The sequence below is a fragment of the Drosophila santomea genome, chromosome 3R (genome assembly GCF_016746245.2).
Source record: "Drosophila santomea strain STO CAGO 1482 chromosome 3R, Prin_Dsan_1.1, whole genome shotgun sequence".
NCBI lineage: Eukaryota > Metazoa > Arthropoda > Insecta > Diptera > Drosophilidae > Drosophila > Drosophila santomea.
This window is the reverse complement of record NC_053019.2, coordinates 2,631,350-2,650,114: the sequence shown is the minus strand read 5'-3', so window position 1 is coordinate 2,650,114 and position 18,765 is coordinate 2,631,350.

Genomic DNA, 18,765 nt, shown 5'->3' with positions numbered 1-18,765 from the left:
ACAGATGCACTTGACAGACAGACACACTGGCGGCTTAAAAGAAGTCCGGAAACTCGGGAGATTCTGTTCATTTCTCCTCGATTACCATAAGCAGCTGCTCGGTGCTTAGAAAGAGAATAAGAAACGCTGAAAGCTTTATCTTCGGCAGGCAGAAAACTTGGCCAAAAGTACTTAACAATAGTTAAGACCCACTCGCAGTGGGCACTGAAAAGTAGAAGGCTGGCATAATCATTAAAACTCGACGCCCAATGGCGGAGGCCAGGAGCAGAAATATAATAACACTAAGTAAATGCAATAAAACGAAAATCCGACTGGGGAAATTTCGCCATGATTTATTGTTGTTCCTGAACAAAAAGGAGAGCAGAGCAGCAGCAGAAAAGGAGCTCGGATGAAAAAGAAGAGAAGTAAAAGGCATTATGCAGATCAAACTCGATGAAAAACTTTTGTTGGCTCTGCGCTTACTTACGAAAACATTTTCGTATTCCTTTTTTTTGGGGCACAAATAACTTTGGATTTAGCTCACCTGCAAAGATAAAAGAGAAGCACTCATTAGTTATTTGCTTATTAAAATATTGCATTTTATTTGCTGATACTTAAAAGCATTAAATTATGGACTTTGTGGCTACTTAAAAATTGTATACCCAAAGCGAACAATATATGGATTTGATTTATGGTTCAAAACAAGCATAAATCAATATTTTCAACTCATAGAAAATCAATTAAATGTAACTAAGAAGAGCGGCATACGGAGAATTGTAAAATTTAAACGGTTTTCAGCAGCACAGAAGCCTCATAAATTTTAAGACTACAAAATTTGAAAGTGTTCAAAGCTCAACTGAAATTCGTTCCCTTTGCAAACGCAAATTGCATGTTTCAGACAATCGATTTGTTTGCGGAGTGTGGTCATTGATTTTGGGCCTCTGTTTTTGCTGCTCTGGCCAATTGTTGCCACAATTTGTTAATGCAAAAGGCGAAAGGCAAAATATCAGAAATGTCGAACCGACTTCAGAGCTCCAATTCGAGTTTAGTCTGTGATTTGCGGTATGTGTTTGTGCAGCGATGGCGAAACAATTTTTGTGGTCAAGAGCCTTTCACCAAGCAAGAGGAATAAAGAGGCGAAGAATGGAGTATGGAGTACGGTCCGAGTTCATAGCTCATGAACTCTCCTTTTCCCGGAGATACCCACTTGGGGCTGGTCATGTTTTCGACCCCTTTTCGGCCCGGCTAATACTGTAAGCCAAGCCCCGTTCTTCCCCTTGCCCGGAAAATTAGTTCAGCCGTTGGCTCGGCTCTTATTCCCGTTTAAAGAATGCTTTCTATGGTTTTGTTTTACGTTCCTTTGCTTCGTATATTCCCTCTACTCCTGGCTGACTGTTTGGGGTTTCCCTCTGGTCGGAAATGGGAAATTAATGGTTACTGAGACTTGCAATCAGCGTGCATTCCTATCTGTCAATGGCAAGTCAGTCAAAGCTATAAAACTTTATCCATCAAGAGGAATTACGTTCCCAGATACAGAAGTATCTCACAGTGTTTGACTGCTAATGCTAATGATATGCAAACACAAGGCTGGCAAATAGCTAAAAAGGAGCAGCGATTGGGAAGCAGAAATCTTCAGCGAGGTGACAAATAAGAAAAGCCTGTAGAACTGGACAAACTCTACAGCTCGACACTCGGAATCTGGGCCTTTTGGCAGGAGCTGCTTCCCCAATTAGCCTCTTGCAAAATAAATGAAAATTTAAAATATGGAGTGAGTGCGGCAGCCCACACACAATAAAGTAAGTGACAGCTTTTGAAGACAAAAACTCTGGCGATATTTACTTATGAACAGCTCAGACTTGGCATCCGAATGCTTTCATATCCTCAACTCCAGTGCAGTGAGAAAAAATAAGTTCCTAAGCAAGCAGTATCTTTTTATGGGCATTTTAGGTAATTTTGGATAATGTAATACCTTTACAATAGGATAATAAGGAATACCTCGTACATAGATTAGCAACATTATGGGGCTAGAGTTCATATATTATATTATATTATATTATCTTGAATGTTTGTCTAGAGATGTCGGAATTTCTTTCTCTGTGACTACCTGTTCCGAGTTCTGAAGGGGTGGCAGTTTTGTCTTATTGGGGGTGTCTGGGGTTCTGCACACACACACAAACACACACACACACACACTCGCCCACCGACTGTCGGAGTCTCGGATTACATGCTGGCAGCCCTTTTTGATGGATGGATGGATGGGTGGGCGCATTCCGTGCCTTTTCCCTTTGCTTACTTACTTCAGCAGAGCAGCGGACACAGAACAGAAAACTGGTTGTCGCCGGCGGAGTGAAGAATCGTGTGAGCAAGCCAGGAGATCAGTGCAAGTAGAGGAGGTGAGGGAACTGGAGGAGGAGTGCGACTGCCAGGGGGGTCGGGGAACTGCGAGTGACAGTTGGCACGGAAGTGGTTTTGATTTAATGCCGCTTGGCGCTGGATGACGCAAGATAAACAGATGCTACCCGGCGAAGAACAGGTGTCGACAGGTGGGAGAAGCAGCGCGAGAAAGGTAGATGAGAGAAAGAGGGCGAAACTAAAGTCGATTAGGATATACCTTAAATGGGTATCGGAAAAGGAGCACCTTTTATGATGTTATGATTCATTTGGCGACTGCCCAAATCATTGCCTCATTATAAATTCAAGCTAATCTGCAGTCCATGTAGATATTAAATGGTCAGCAGTGAAAAAGGCCATGGCAGAATGTTCATTATTAAAGCTTACTTTTAAAGCTTCCCTGTATGTTTTAAATCCATCTTCTTTTTAGCCGTTTGAGCTTCCTCCCTGCAAACATTTCACGCACTTTTGATTGTTCTTGTGCGGTTTATCTAATTTGTAATTGCTGCCGAAAATGAAATTCCGAAACAGAGGAAGGCCAAACCACAGAATACAATCACAGTAAACGAACGAATGGCTGGTACTCGAGGACTCAAGGACTAGGGCTGATGGGGAATTTTCGTAGGGAGCATCAGGAAACGGCAGCAGACAAAATAAATCCCCCCACTGGGCATACTTGTGGCTTATTGGCAATCAAATTTGGCACAGAGCTCGTGTCTAAGCCAAGGAAAATGAAGGCAGCGACACAGTGGAACAGGGTGGAAATGTGTAAGTGGCAGGCTGGAGTTTCGGCTGATTAGCATAATTGACTTTGTGTTAAATTTAGCATTTAATTAATGCGACTGCAGAGCTGGCGACCAGCTAGCCCATATGTAACGCCAAGGTGATCCCCAACCCTCGAATCGGTTTGCAAACTGGCGATTTGTAAACGCAGATTTAGGGAAACACCAACCAACCCACCAACTTACCAACCAACCAGCCAGCCAGCCCGATTTTCCAGGCGATTGTTGTTCCTCCTTTTTGGTGCTCAGCCTGGCACACACATGTGCTCCAATTTCAAGCCCGAAACTCTCCCTCAGCTCGCCGGCACTTGAACAAAGCCCGGCCATAATTGACTTTTCCAGCAGCAGACGCCGGCGGGCAAGCCACAACCACTTAACACCTCCCAGCCACCCACAAACAAAGCGGATGGAAGAAGGAAAGGCGTTCTAGAAAACTTTGGGCCAACCCCTCGGCAAAGCACTTAACATGTTCATCAATTGCGCCAGTCTTCTCCGCCTCTGCCCCCCAATTTTCCGGCCCAGAGCCGCACATACAGCAGACACCCGACAAAGTGTCCCGGCTTACAGTGAAGCCTGGCAATGGAAAATAGAGCAGGTAGGAATTCCGCTGGGGGTCGACAGTGGAGGTGGTAGAAATCTGGCCAAGCCAAAACAATGCAGAGCTCCACAGCAAGGGGAAGAAGCCGGAAACCCACTGAGAGCGCCGAGAAATTGTTTGGCGACAGGAAAAGCAGCCAGCAAAAGTGGAACACATTTCAGCACTGTGAAAAATAGGTGCATTTGTATATGGAAAGCAACTAAAATATTATATTAAGACTATAAGTAGGTTGATATACTTATAGGTTCGATTTATATAAAATGTATGTTCCCTCCAGAAAGTATGTGCTTAACAATAAAGTGGCATTTATAATTTTTAGTTTAGTCCAAATTTGAACAGATTTTCTGCCGGTGCAGCGCAGAGGGAGTTGGCTGACAGCGACGCCTACGCAAGAGACGCTGTAATTTGTTAGATGCGCCTCGCCAAATGACAAAGCCAAAGCCAAAGCCAAAGCCAAGTCAAGGCCCCAAGAGGTTGGGGCTGTAACTCAAGCGGAGCTTGAAGAAGCGCTGTCTGCGATGTAGGCGATCAAAAATGTGGCAAGCTAAGTTTGGTCAGAGTCTAGACAAGAATCTAAGCTAATGAATGTCATCGCAAAGAACTAGTTAAACCAGTTTAAGGCGCACTCGCGGCTTGAAAAGAACTTCAAACGGATGACTTTTGGGCCTTTGAAGAATCTCCCAGGGGCACTACATTCAATACCATACAAGAAAGGTGTTTTGCACTTTTCCCCGGGCAATATATTTCCCGGGTGATGGCAAACCAGTTTGGTCTATTAAGCATTGTACACTAAAATTGGCAGTACTATAAATGAGCAATACCTTAAAACTTAAATAATCTGTTACCCTCCCCTTAAAACTAAAAAATAACAAAATATCAGGTCATTAGCCCGCTCTTGGTCATTTTTGTGAGCATGACATCTCTATGTCATCTTTGCGATCTCTGCGAACCAAAGCCATGATTAATTTGCCTTTTTGGCCGCACACGCTGATCGCTCGAATGGCAGAGAGCTGGAAGGTTTCCTCACTCAACGCGGTGTCAAATGCGAGTGGGACCCCGCTTAAGTTGATGAACACTTTGTGGAAGTTTATGCAAATGAGCAGTTGTTGGAGTAGCTGCATAGGTATCCGCATAATTACCCATAATGAGTAGAAAATGGAAAGTATCTGACGAGTGGGTTAAGCAAACTCTGGTTGAACGACCAAGGGGATTGAAAATGCGCTGCGAAGTCAGCGGTGATTTTCCCATTGTCGGTCATCGATTGGCGGCTTTCCAGTGAAGCATATGACTATAGGTATATGTAGTTATTACCAACTCGAGGTGTAAACGGATACATAACTTTGGCAAGGAAGGGGTAATACGTTGCGCAAATTTGCATGGCGTCAACAGGTGGCTCGCTGCAAACCGAAGCGCGAAATCTATTTATTTAGCTACACATTTCGCTTTGTTTTCGTCTTGCTTTCAACTTGAGCCAACTTGAAGCACTTGGGCCACAGTTTTGTAGACTCTTACTTCACGGCTCCTGCAATGTCAGCTCACTCGGCTTTTAGCTGCACTTCAAATCATCGACTGGCTGACTGGAAACCAACTGCCGCTGCAGCCAAAATGCAAATCTCTGTGATGCAACAACAGTCAAGCTCAGCACAAAAGCGCCTCCTCTCGTTCGATCTTCAACGGCTGCTCAACTCAAGTCGACTTGACTTGGCTCTGGAGTTGGAGCTGGAGCTTCAGCTGGGGGCAAGCAAAAAAAGACTGGGCCCGAGGCATCGGATACTTTGTAATAATCTCCACTAACAGTTGGAAATACTCGCCGTACACAACACATAAATATCTCCATATGATGTGGCTTCGGGCGAGCGAATGGCTTTCTGATGATAATGATGATGATGATGATGATGATGACGAGGTTGCAGGCAGTCTATCAATGCAGTTTACCCATTAGAGATGGCTTCGTGTATGGGAAGGATGTATAAAATAAATCAGTCCAACTTCCTTACTTCGTTTATTTAAAGTTGAATTCATATGGAATTCCACTTTAGTGCTGCATCACTTTTCCGACTGAATTTCACTTTCAAATGATTTTTTTGGTTTAAGAATTAAGCTTGCGCTTCTGCTGCATTCCCCTTTTACGCACTGCCATCACTACGAGTTGTTTGCGTTTATTGCCATTTGCCATTTCCCGCTGATTTCCATTGTTTTTCACCAAAGCCATTGTCTTCTTCATCGCTGCGCTTGGAGTTGTAGCCACATCCACTGGGATTCGAGTTCGGATTAGTATACAGATTCGTTTTGCTTTATTTTTCCACCTCTTTTTTGCTGAGCGGCGCGTCAGAAACTCGTGCATGGGGATCAATCTCTCCATTAGACTCGTCATCGCAGCTTGAGACCCTCTGCACCTCGACTGCCAGTCGGTTATTGCATTGTAAAGACAGAAGGCGACAGCCACAATGGCAATGTAATGATGTTTGCGTCATGAGCGGCATTTCTAGCTCAAGAGTGTGGAGTATCGCTATATCTACATATCTCTGTATCTCTGTATCTCTGTATCTTTGTATCCGCTGTCGTGCACTTGTAGAGCTCCGCTGTTCGTCGCCCTTCGCTCAAGCGTCTCACATTTCGCATTTGCGGGTACTGCGAGTGTTGTGTAATATATGTAGGACTGCATTGTTAGTGGCTTGCCGGGAATTGGGTAACACATATGGCCAATATCAAATATGTACCAGCGCCTCAGACTCAAAACTGAAAACGAAACCCATGACACGGGAAATATATGAAACTCATCTCCGCACATGGAGATGGATTGCCGCGTTACATTTGCATCTTTTGCATAGTTTATCAATTTAAGGTGCCATCGGGGCTAAAGCCTTTTGATAAATTGCTCAAAACGAAAGCAACGTGTCTGTATCTGTATCTGTATCTCTCAGATATCTCTGTGATGTGTACATAAATATGAAACGAGGCAAATTCAACAATCAATCAGCGGAAGACGACACTCAATGCAAATGGCCAATTTGTTTATAAATAAATGTTTGACAATTTTTGAGAGGCCAATAGGTAGGGGGATGGGGGGGGTAAAAGCTTTAGGGGCAAAACAAACAAGAAAGCAAAACAATATTTGTCTGCAGATGGAAACATATTGATTCGAAATTAAAAATCCCATCCCAGGACATTCGAAATGAAAATAAACCTCTATTTATGAATATATTTTATGCTACGTATTTTGAAACTCTTCCAATTGTTTTTGAATATAAAGGAAAAGAATTATCATTTTTGTTGGACTATGGAGTAGAGTTCATAATTTGGTCGAGTGCATATGGCTTCCAGTTAAGCACGTGCGCCTACAATAAAATTTCGAAATTTATTGCCTGGTTACTGTAAAAATACAGGATACCTTTTTGGCCACTTCCACCCCTCGGGTCCTTGTAACTCCCTCCCCAAGCACCCGGCTCCTTGACCCCGCTGCATGTGTGAGTGTGTGTGAGTGCGCGAGTGTATCCTTGTATTAATGTTGCATGTTCATTTGGCTTGCGTGCAGGTCTTTCGCCGCTTTTGCTCCGACTCATGCTGGTAGTAAATTACGGTGGCCGAGCCACCGAACGAAAACGAACCCCTAACCTTGGTTGCAACCCCTGGTTGGTGCTGGCGTATCCAGAGTTTGGACTGGTTTCCAGGACTCCTGGCTTGCCACTATTTCCAGGTCCTGCCGTGCCTTGTCCCGCCCCTAAAAACGAGCCGCGCGACAGCTGATGGCGATGGTTTCCTCTTTCTGGCCCGCTTCGCAATTGGTTTTATGACCACCCAAAGGCCACTGAACCGCACCTTAAAAACGGCGCTAAAGCAAAACGTGGCCAAGTCAGTTTGATTAAAACTATACACAGGGCACACGGAGACAGATACACTCGGGCTACAGTAATAAATGGCCATACATGGACACATGGGAGCAGCCGCCTTAGGTCTTCAAATGCGCTGCTGTCGCTATTTTTTTTTTTTTTGGTTCTGTATTTGGTTGGTATACCCTTACATAGCGTTCTATTATAATTCCCAGAATGTCGACATTAACAGAGTAAGGGAAATGTATCCACACCTTGGTGGAATATTTGCGTATTTTGGATAATTCTTGACAATTCATTTTAACCTTGTTTTGCTTATTTTGGTAAAAAAGAAATAATTACTGAAACTTATTCGCTTATTTGGGATTATTGTCATAAGAAAATGAAACAATTTTGCTGGAACAAAGTAGCCTCAAGGACGATATCTTCTTTAAAGGATCTGTTGTGGAAACGATCGGTTCCATCCAATCTTTCCACTCTACCACTAAGAAACCTTTGCGTAAGGGTATTCCAGAGTTCGGCCTTTGCAGCAGTCAGATTTTCTCGTATTTTGTAATGTTTTTTGTTTTAATAGTCTTGGCTTGACCTCGTCACCGGTTCGCGTTTTCTCCCAGCGCCGCTCCCTCCCTTTTGACCCTTTGGCTTCCTCTTTCTCTTCCTGTTCCTGTCGCCCATCTGTCCGGTCGCCCTCTCTCTGTCGCACCCCCTACCTCGGCCCCTGCCCCTGTTAGGGTATCCATCTCTTTCTGGCCGCGTGTGTTTGCCGGGCGGCTGGTTTGTCATGTTTCATGTCGGAAGTGGAAATTATCCGCAGTGCACTTTGCCATCGCCATTGCCCTGGTGACTGACTGGTTACCCACAACCACTCCACCACTTTACCACTACAGCACTCCGCCCCTCTGCATCCGTATCTGTCTCCCTCTGGGCCTCCCTTTTGGCCTTAGCATTTTGGTTTCGTTTCGTTTCGTTTTCATTACCCGCTATCGCAATCCCCTGGCAAGTCATTGACACACCTGTGGTGAGCATTATCAGGGGCGGAATGGCCGAAAGGCGAGGAGGGCGGGAGGGAGAGGTTGGGCTAGGTCCCTAACAACCAGGTAATACAACTCCCCAACCCTCCATTCCGCGCCCTGAGACTCGCATTCTCTGGGGAATTTTGAGCATTTGCAGGCGGTTTCACCTCAGTGAATTGCATTGTTGATGGCGGATTGGATAGATACACGTACTCGTATAAACTCGTACATAGATAGGTACAGCATTAGGTGCATGCGACGAGATCTTTCATAATCAATATTTACAAGCGAGAATTAAATGCTCTTCCCAAGAATAATAGCAACTTTATAATCCGTAGGTTTAATGTCAAAGTGTAGGTCCGCTTAGCTCAAGAGAACCCAAATTGTAATTGCACTTGGCAAGAACTTTTCAATCAAAAGCTAGCTGAAATGTCAGCTACCAGAGCTCCAGGTGATTATCTAACTTTCTACTGCCCCCCAAATTATCCCACCGAACAGAAAACAATTTTGGAAACAGTAGTTTCCCAGAACAGAAATTCCCCCTGGCTATGAAAGCGAAACACACAAAAGTTCGTTCGAATAACACTTCCGAAAACCATTTGCGGTGTTGGCGATAATTGTTTGTAACTAGTTACAAACCAGACCCGCACTCCGATGCCCTTCCTCTATAGAGCAAATGACCCTTATGTGGCGAACCTCATTACGACTTTGGACATTCGCCACGCATTCCGCTCCTTTCAGAACCGAAGAACCTAATGATCATTCGATTCATTTCTGGTTTTCATGGCGGTCGACAGAGAGAAGTCTCGGCATAAATTCAATTAGATTTTATTGATGATTGATTTCGGTTCGTGGGGAGGGGAAAGGAGGGCTAGGAGCAAAGCAGTGCGGGGTCAGAGTTTCCCGCGAGATCTTCCAAGATCATTCCCTCTCTTTCTCCTGCAGAAAACATGCGCTAATTGTCTTTAATTCAATTAGGACACAAGCACACACACACTCACACTCACACTACATCCCACACTTAACTTCAATTGCCGTGACCCAACGAGCCACCTCCCCTGCCCCTCGCTGCCACTTCTCTTAGCTGAATTCATCAGATACTCGCACTTATCCGCCGCATCGCCTGTTTCCCATATGCATATATATGGATTTATGGATTCGTGATTATATTTCCGCTCCCAAACGCAAATAAACACGCACACCGATAGCCAAACAGTCCAAGTTTATTGATATAGTTTCCTATGGCTTTCTCTTTCTCCCCCGATTTGCTGTCTCATTGCCCGCCTATTACACACAAATGCAAGAGAAGTATTCATGCAATTGCCGGCTCTTGTTATCAGCCTCATACCTAGATATGTATGATATTTATATCTATATTTGTATACGATTCGGTCCTCACTTTTGTCGATATTGTATATTGTGTTTTGTATATTGTACGCAAACAGCGCTTGGCCATCAGCAGTCGATAGATAAGTTGGAATTGGCTCTAGTTTCGACTCGAATTTCTCCGAAGACAGCTGACAACACTCCCCGAGCCGCCCAAAACGAACCCCCCTTCTCCAAGCCTTGAGCTCCCCCATATAATCACCCCATCCCACCATCCAACCATCGATCAGTTCGCCTTACTGCGCGGCTCGTTAGGCGACCCATGACGGATATTATTGGGAGGTCTGGGTCGCTGGTCTGGCATTCCGGGCGAGAAAGAGAGGAACAGAGCATGCAAGTCGAGTGCACTGACAGAAATTAGTGTGCCTTCCAAATTTCTTCACTTACTGATAAGCATTATCTTTCGACACTACGTAGCTTCCCAAGGAAACTCATTGCATTTAACTCGCCTCTGGCCAAATAATACGTATCAAAATTTTACGATTTGTCATGTTTTAATGGTGCAATTGAAGCCATTACTGTTAACTATTATGTTTCACCTAATTTAGAACTTTCTTCGGATGCCGCCAATAAACTTCACATGAAATGCCCCGATTTCTCGCTGTGCTCGGGCATGACTTGCCCAAAGTTCGCTTTTCTCCCCCAAGTGAACGCTATGTACATATCTTACTCTCTCGTTTTGGCTTATTGTTTTAGTTGCCTTGCTCCGCTTCGCTTTGAGCAGCTGCTATATAGACGTACATATATACAGAGTCAACAGCGGCTGGGAGAACAACAACTACAATCTACATACAGTTCATTTTAATTGACATCGATAATTAAAAAACTATTCTGAGTTCGGCTTTCTGTTTCGCCAAGTTTCCTCTTCGAGCTGAGCTAAGCAGTTTCAGCTTTCAGCAGCGCTCTTTTTTGATTCCGTGAGCTTGTATGTTGTTGTTGGCTGTATGATCTGTAACCCCAAAAGCCTTTGTCTCACAGATACTTGCTCTACTTTCCCGGGGTTTCATTGTTATTCAGCTGCAACCACTGAAAGGTCGAGGTGCTGGCCACTCGAGAGCCAAACCGAGTCAAGGGCCAAGATACAAGTTTTGCCCCAAACCCCTTTTGCCTCTTTAGCTATCTTCTACTTGTATATATGCTGCTGTCGTAATTGCCCAACAATTAATAAAGTTAACCACTTTCGTTGTTTGATATCTACCTCATTGCGCCGTCAAGTGCGACGTTCTGATTACGAATCACGGAAAATATCCCGAGCTCATAAAAGTAAGGAACGTTATAAAAAGCCAAAAGTCGTCTGCCTCTGACACACATAATGTAATCGGTTATTGGTATATTGATAAAAACAAAAAAAAGAGGGAAACTAGGAAAAGAATAAGTACTATATAAGGTGCTGTTATGACTCGGAAGGCGAGACCACGAAGTTGGCTTTAGATAAGATTTTCTACCTATACAGTAGCAGTAGTTTAATTGAACTTAATTGAAGGTGGTTGATTGCAGTTCTAGATGGAAAAGAGCGCCTCTGTTTGGGGTGTTTTTCGGGGACTAAATTCGGTTGGAAGTTAAAGTGACCTACCATTTTTAATAATATATTTAGCTTAAATAAACAGGGCGCTTACTTCCAGCACTTCTCTCTCAGTTTTTGTACTGTGCATAAGATATTCTCATTCTTCTCTCTATGAGTCAGTTACGAGGATATTGTGCTCGAGTAAACTAAGGTCTCTAACTTCCCAGAAGTTAGGTCATCCACAAGCTTTTCTACTCATATCCAAAAACTATTAGCCGAGTCTATCCCCATGAGTAATTCGTGGAACTAGTCGTCGGATGTGGAGGTATTTGTACATGAACCGAGTTTGCCTATAAATATACTTTTTATCGTCGCATTAAGTAATGGCCCGGCTTTGGTTCCCACTTCGAAGTTCCCTCCACGGCGACGCGGCGATAAGAGTTCTGTTCCCTAGGCATAATTTGTGGGTCAAGTACAAAACACTGCCTGCTTGCAGTGGAGCAATGGAGCAATGGAGCAATGGAGCAGTGGGGCTGCTGGGAATATTCAGCATGGTGGTGCGCTCAATCTTAAATCGCAATCGCCATTTCAATTTGCACTTTTCAATTTGTATTTTTTGATTTCAAGTTTCGCTAAATCGGTTTACAATTTGACGGTGTCTATTGCTTTTCCATGGACTTTTATGCGGTTTTAATAAAGCCTTTTCAGACTTTTATAAATTTTGTTTGATTTTGCGGACCTTTGTAATTTCTTTAGAGCCTCACTCTTTTGCCGCTCTATGGTTATTGAAATATTTTACCTTTTTGTAGCTATTATTACTGCTGCTGTTGCCAGTCACTTTTAACTGGTTTTTGTGCCGTGCCGTTGGTGTGGCTGTAGTTGGATTGCTGGAGTTTTACTTTTCAGCTGCACTGTAATTGAAATTTTTGTAGCCGTTGTTGCTGTAAAGCATTTCAAATCGTTTTGCACCGCCCACTTTGAATTATTTGGTTCGCGTTTGATACATATACTCTGGGGATTTCCACCTATATATATTATATATATCGATATCGGAATTTTTATATACGGATTTATGGTTTTTTGCCAGTTCAGTTGGGTTTTGCAAATCGAATAATTTGTATCACAATTTTCTTTTTTGGTTGTTTTTCTTGTTTGGTTTTTTGGGAATTATCCTCACTTTGACTTTGATGCTTCTGCGAGGATGGATAAATGCAAGAAAGTTAAATCATAGAATGCGTAAACTTCGGTCATTAGCACTTTGCATTGTCTTTTATGCAACATCAAAGCAAACACACAAATACACACTTATAATCCGGGAGTTGAAAGTTCTTGCAATGCGGCAAGAGTTGGCCGTAATCAAATAAACCTGTTGGCTAAGACAAGAACGCAGCAGCAGCAGCTGATTTATGTTGCCGAGCTGGGAAATATATGTACATTGTGCACACATAGAAATATGTATATTTATAGAGATAGCGTTTTGTTAACCGGTTCTCTGCGCCTGGCTCTCGGACTTGGATTTGGATTCGGATTCGGATTCTTGGCCCGACAGCCAAAAGTCTTGGACTCGGCCAACAATTGATACAATTTGCGGGATAATTTTCTGCTGGCGTTGCTGAGTTCTCTGATTTTCATGGCCGTTAGCGGGCGTGTGTGTGGGAAATTCTCCCAGCTGCCGCCAGCAACCGGACTTTGGGGCTTGGGGCCTGGGGCCACTTGCATAATGAGTGCAACACCCATGGGCAGCGCAACAACGCCAAGAACGCCAAGAACAGTGCAAGTCAACGACTTTCACACGCTCAAAGACCAAACACCAAAACCAAAGCCATAACCCCAACTAAAATCCAAAAAGCAGAGCCAAAGACTGCGAGCCTAATGAGGGGAAAGGCAGCAGTGCGAGAGTTGAAAAGGTCAGCGGCACCGTTGGTTGGACTGCGGGAAAAACGGCACAGAGCTTACACTAAGAAAAAATGAAAGTACCTATGATAAATAAGATCTGTGTTTAACACTCAATTTACTAAAACTACTAGTTAAGCCATCTTTAAGTCTGAAAGCATACTTTCTGTAAGAAAGGTATGAAGCTTAAGTACTCGAAAGAACCTCTTGAAATTAAAGCCTGCCCAGTTAAATTACATTACTTGTGATACCACTATTTCCCCCAGTGCATCCGCTGACCAACTCCAACTCCAGCCCGATCCCATGTCCGCATTGCCTCAGCGGAAATAATCGTAAAGTAAGGTACCACCGAGGGCACCAACAGAAACAGAAACAGAAACAGACACATAAAGACAAAAGCCAGGTTCAGCTGGCCAAGAAGAGGAGAGAGAAGAAACTGAAGCTGAAGCGGCTGGTGGAGCCGGAGCTGGTGCTACCAAGAATATGGAGGAGAGACAGAAGTATCGGGCAGTGGGCATAAAATAAAAGTTTAGCGCAAAGCGGAATTGAAATGGATGGCTGGCCAAGAACTAGACTCTCTCGCCACGACTGTTGACTGTTGTCGACTGCTGTTTGAACTTGGCTAAAATAAATAAAGCCATACAACCGACCAACTGGGGACCCAAACTCCAGCTCCCATCCCCATTCCTCAGTTTTGGGTGTCAGAAAAGTTTTGTCGCTGGCAAAGTTAACATTTCGCACCCCAAATGAAAATGAAATAGTTTTCTTTTGGCTCGCAACTTTGCAGATACAGAAGTTCCTTTTTTTCGCTTGATGTATTGGATTCATAATTAAATTTGCCGCTAATTGTACGGAGCTCTTAATGAAGACATACAAAATGATAGCTGCGCAGTTTGGACTGCAGTCCAAAGTTTTAAGGGCTCCATTTAAACGGACTTTCGGCTTTCCGCATTCGGTGGGGATCTGGGAAGTGGAAAGAAATTCCTCTGCCCGTAAAATTGGCACTTTGCAATTGCAGCACGCAATTGCAGTGCGAAATCCATCTGGTTGATGCTGAAAGGGGGGAAATGGAGAGCCGGGAAAGTCTAGCCCGTTGCCAAGGGCTTTGGATTTCAATTTGCGGTTGCAGCTGCCTTTCCGTTCCCCCTCGATCCCCCCCTACTATCCGCTAAATGAGGAAAATATTTTGCGGTTCACTCGCAAGATTACGGCCCAAGATTGCCAATCCCTCAACTAACCAGCTAACTAACAATCGCTGCGCAGAACTCGGGATGGAAGCAGACCTGCAGCTGGAAAATTTCCCTAACTACACGCAAGATGATCAGAGAAAACTTTACTTTTGGGGTTTGAAATACATTAACCCAGAAATGATGAAAATTTAGTAGTTATGACTGAAGTGCGTCCCATTAAAATTAGGTAAATGTGACCAATTGGCTGTTTTAATAAGCATATAAATGGAATATCCATAAATGTTCTGCAGCTCCATTCAATTTCTCTGCTCACTTCTTCACCATCCAGCGACACTACAGATGTTCGCCTCTGAATTTGCATAGCTAAATATGTGTTTAAATATTTATTTTTCCATCTTTTGGCCCCTAATGAATTTGCTGGCTGCCTCTCTTATTGTCTTTTATTTATTATCTGCTTTGCATTTAACCCAAATAAATGCGCCAGCAAAAAGTTCTGAGTTTCGGAATTGGATTTGGAATCGGATTCGAATGCGAATCGACTGGAGTTTCACATTGTTTTTTGTGGGTTTCAGAACGTGACTCATTTGTGTCTAGTGGCCGAGTGAAAACTGCACACCATGCACACCTTAATTTGTTAATAACCAATTACACTGCTCGTTCTTGGTGTTGTTGTGCTAGCAATTAAAATGTTGGATTGAAGCCCGGCTTGCGAAATGGAGCCGAGTATCGAAATGCACGAATTACACAAATCCGCGAGAGTAATTGCCCAGTGTTTCCGCCTTTTGAGTTTGAGTTTGCGATATAGTTTTTTGATTTATGCGAATAGTTTCTGGTTGCGAGATAGGCCAATATTTCAGATGCATATGTGTGTGTTTGCGTGTTTGATATTCGGTATCGGTATTGCAGCTTTATCGCTCGACTGCCGTTTGATTATTTATTTAGTTTTTGATTTACAATATTTCGAGTTTCGAATCGGCCAATAATTAAGTTGCCGTAGTTGGCCTACGGCTACCGGCTGTAGTTGTAATTACAGTTTGTTTATTATTCGGCTAGATGGTTAGTTATTTTTAACGGCCAGTTCTGAGAGTTCCGCACGAGACGAGCAGCTAACTGCGTTCCTGAAATTAGACTGAAAACTGAATCCGAATCTGAAGCCCGATCCGAACGCGAACCCAATCGGCTGAACCTAAGTCTTCGGCTCTCGCTCGGCTCTCGCTCGGCTCTCGCTCGGCACTCTTGTTCGGCAATGTAATTTGTAACAGCAAAAATAAATATAACAGCAGCAGCATAACATTAGCCGTAACAGCTGCAAAAACTCTAAAACGACAAAAGAGAGAATACACGCAAATGAAGTCCACAATACGGTCCACAGAGTACGGTACTTGCTCTTAGCTGTTAATGGCACGTTAATCAAATGTAAACGTTAATCAAATGCTACATTTAAACATTAAGAGAATTTTCTCTTCTGAATTTCGAGAAATTCAATTTTGTAACGATTTCCTACTTCTCTTGAAGTATATTCTCTTAAAACGTTGTATTTGTATTTATATTTATTTGGACAGCTGATTTACATATTAATAGTAAGATCACATAAATAAACATGTAAATAACCCCTTGTATTTATAAGTGTGACATATAAATGAATAATATAATTTTATTTAATACGAATAAAATCGAAAAACAAAATTTAAATGTAATTTTAGAAAAATTGCAAATAATACAGAAAAGTGAAAGTGCGAATCGTGATCATCACCAGGATCATCATATACATATATCATCATATAAATCATCATATATGTATATCATGATATAGCCATATCAGCATAGATCTTGGGAGATCGGTCCAAAGTCACAGCTACCACTATTCCCTATTCCCAAATATTTCCGGGTTCCCTTTTGGTACTGCTTAGCTGCCCAGTTGGAGTGTTCCCCTCCTAACCAAAACAAACAGGGATGGAAATGGAGTTGACCACTTCAAATATGAAAGCGAAATGGCCTGAGATCCTACAAAAACTAGAAATACGCGGGTGCACTGAGAGAAACGTTTTCATTCAATTAAATTGTCAGAAACCACAGTGTATCTACACAAATTACTTTCTGCTTTTAATGCTGATGATCAAATGAAATTGATTCTTTTTTCCAGAGCACTTTGTGATAATAGTTCTTTTTAAAACCTACACATCCAGCAACAACATATTTTGTGTGCTCTTGAAATTTTTTCCGGCAGTGCATCGCAATGGTTATAGAAAAATCGGCACACTGACAATAAATCACGTGCGGCTCTGCGGCCCCTGCCCCTCCTCCTCCTCCTCCCCCTCCACCAACCCCTCAGGTGAATGGCGGTGTGTGTGTCAGCTACTTTTCCAATCAAAAAGCAAAAGTCTCGTTAGGGCTGCTGCTGCCTGGGGAGTGTGCACTGTGTCATAGGAATGGTTAACAAATCATTTGCCATTTTTAGAAATCTACTTGACTCGCACACCAGCCTTTCCTCGCTCGGAAAAGCCAGGGGAGAGGGGTGTGGGGAGCGGGGAGGAGGGTTGGGGATTATGTAAGAGGCAAGAAAACTCACTCTCTCGCTAACTAACCTGCCATTATACTCCTTGTCCTCCTCCCCTAGCTTTGCCCCTCGAGAAATGTGCCACGAATGTGTGGCAAACTGGATCGCCACAGACTGCAGCTGGAAAATTCGGGATGAAGGAGGTTGGGCGGAAAAGTCTGGGAGTGTCGCCTAGACAGGCTTGCGGTTCAAATTGCCCGACCAGAGCCATGAACAACACTTAAAACTTTATTCGCTGTATCCCCGAACCCCTACTTCTTCCATTTACTACTGCTATTTTTTCCCAGAGAGTTTCGGTTTTATCTCTTTTCTCCTGCTATAGTTTTCTTTTTCCTGGCGCTGTGGAACTTTGAAACTTGCACTTTTTTGGCCTGAATGCCTGAATGCCAGGGGAGAAGGCAGTCAGGGAGCGCATCCACCACATGGGAGTGCTGTCCATGGCAGCGTTCATTAATTGAACACTTCGAAAGCGCTCCCCAAATGCTTGGCCACAAGTGTAAGCCCCAAAACACGCTGCATAGCCACCAATACTCCATAGTGGTATTTCCATAAACAGATCAAAGCTTTTATTAAGCAATTTATTGGCTAGGATTTTACAAGGGAGATTTGCTCAATGGCCAATAATTAGCGTAAGCTGCAATTGATTAATATTTCAAACAATTGCAGACCAATACATTGGCAGTTGTACGGATGGTTCAGTTGTTGTGTGAATAATTCAGGTTTGTTTTCCTGGAATCTAAGCAGTCCGTAATGGCCCAGGACAAGCATTTAACATATAAATAGTTAATAATCCGCCATTAAAATCTCCAACCGCAGCTCCTTCTGCCAGCTAAAATGCTCAACAAACAACGAAGAAATCCGAACAAAAAGCGCCAACCCAACGTTGTCACAATTTCTTTTGTTTTTCTTCGATAATTTGTCATAAAAATTGATCAAACAAGCCGGAATAATGACAAAATGCAATTTGCATGTCATGAATAGCCGCCCATCACCCTATCAGGCCATCGTCAACCCCCCAACCCCCCAACCCCCATATCTCCATATCCCCATACCCTCATAGCCCCATGCCATTTATCCTTGAAGGCATTGCATGTGTGTCGTGGATAAATCGGAGGGGAACTTGTACACAACGACAGCAAGTCACGATAAACCATTTACAATATTTATTTATTCATAACTCACCGAGTGGAATTAACTTTACATACACAAGATGGTTCAGTTTAGTTTGGTAATAGTTGGCCGGATTTAGTTGGGCTTTTTTCGAACGGCATTAGCCCTGTTGTTTCATGTCGGGCCACGATTTACTTAGATTTGCGTACACAGAAAATTGTGGGCAGGACAGGTGGAATGGAACTGAATTGGGGGTGGAGGCGTCCAAGGCGGAGTCGGAGTCCCAGAAACTCTGACGTGATCCGTAGTCATAACTTGGTCATATTTATAGACTCTGCAGGGCCTAATCAGAGGGGGGTGGCGTTGGGCAGGGACCGATTCCCATTACCAATTCTTGTTTATGCATCGAAAACAAATTCAAAAATTGAATTTTCTGCCTTTCTCTTTGGGGAATCTAAACAGTTGAGTCCAAGTGCTTTTCCTTTCCTATCCCCTGCCCTCCCTCTTCTTTCCTTTCCTTCCCTTCGCGCCC